This window comes from Rhineura floridana, chromosome 2, assembly GCF_030035675.1.
Source record: "Rhineura floridana isolate rRhiFlo1 chromosome 2, rRhiFlo1.hap2, whole genome shotgun sequence".
Taxonomy (NCBI): Eukaryota; Metazoa; Chordata; class Lepidosauria; order Squamata; family Rhineuridae; genus Rhineura; species Rhineura floridana.
In genome coordinates, this window is record NC_084481.1 from 224662686 (window position 1) to 224663244 (window position 559).

Consider the following 559-nt stretch of genomic DNA (forward strand, 5'->3'; position numbering starts at 1 on the left):
ACCCACAGCCATCCTACCCTAAACATGCCTGATCTCGTCTTATCTCAGAAGCTAAGCAGGATCAGGTCTGGTTAGTACTGGGATGGGACACCGCCTGGGAATACTGGGTGCCGTAGGCTTAGAGGAAAGCAACAGTGAACCACCTCTGAATACTTCTTACCATGAAAACCCTATGAATATATCCAAAAAGATTCATAGGGTCACCATAAGTCGTAATCAACTTGAAGGCGTATAACAACAACAATCTGACAGACAGTTCTTACATCCATTAGACTATTTGATAGGGACATTTGCATTTCACTTTATATAAGAAACCTCTATGGGACAACTTCGGCTATGGGGTGGTATATAAATGTAATAAATAAAATATAAATAAACTTGAACATCACTGAGAAGATTTATTTATTTATTGGATTTATATCCCGCCCTTCCTCCCAGTAGGAGCCCCAGGCAGTCTTGATGCTTTGAAAATATTTGCCTTCAAAATAAATTCAGAGATAGTTAATCAAATAACAATAACAATGCAATCCTTCCTGTTTGAGGAAGGGCCATAGTTCAG

The 559-nt window shown here is 39.2% G+C and overlaps 1 pseudogene; it reads left to right on the forward strand.

Moving 5' to 3' along the window:
* LOC133378600 (5S ribosomal RNA) lies at positions 1-119 on the forward strand (annotated as a pseudogene).
* The last annotated feature ends 440 nt before the right edge of the window (positions 120-559 follow it).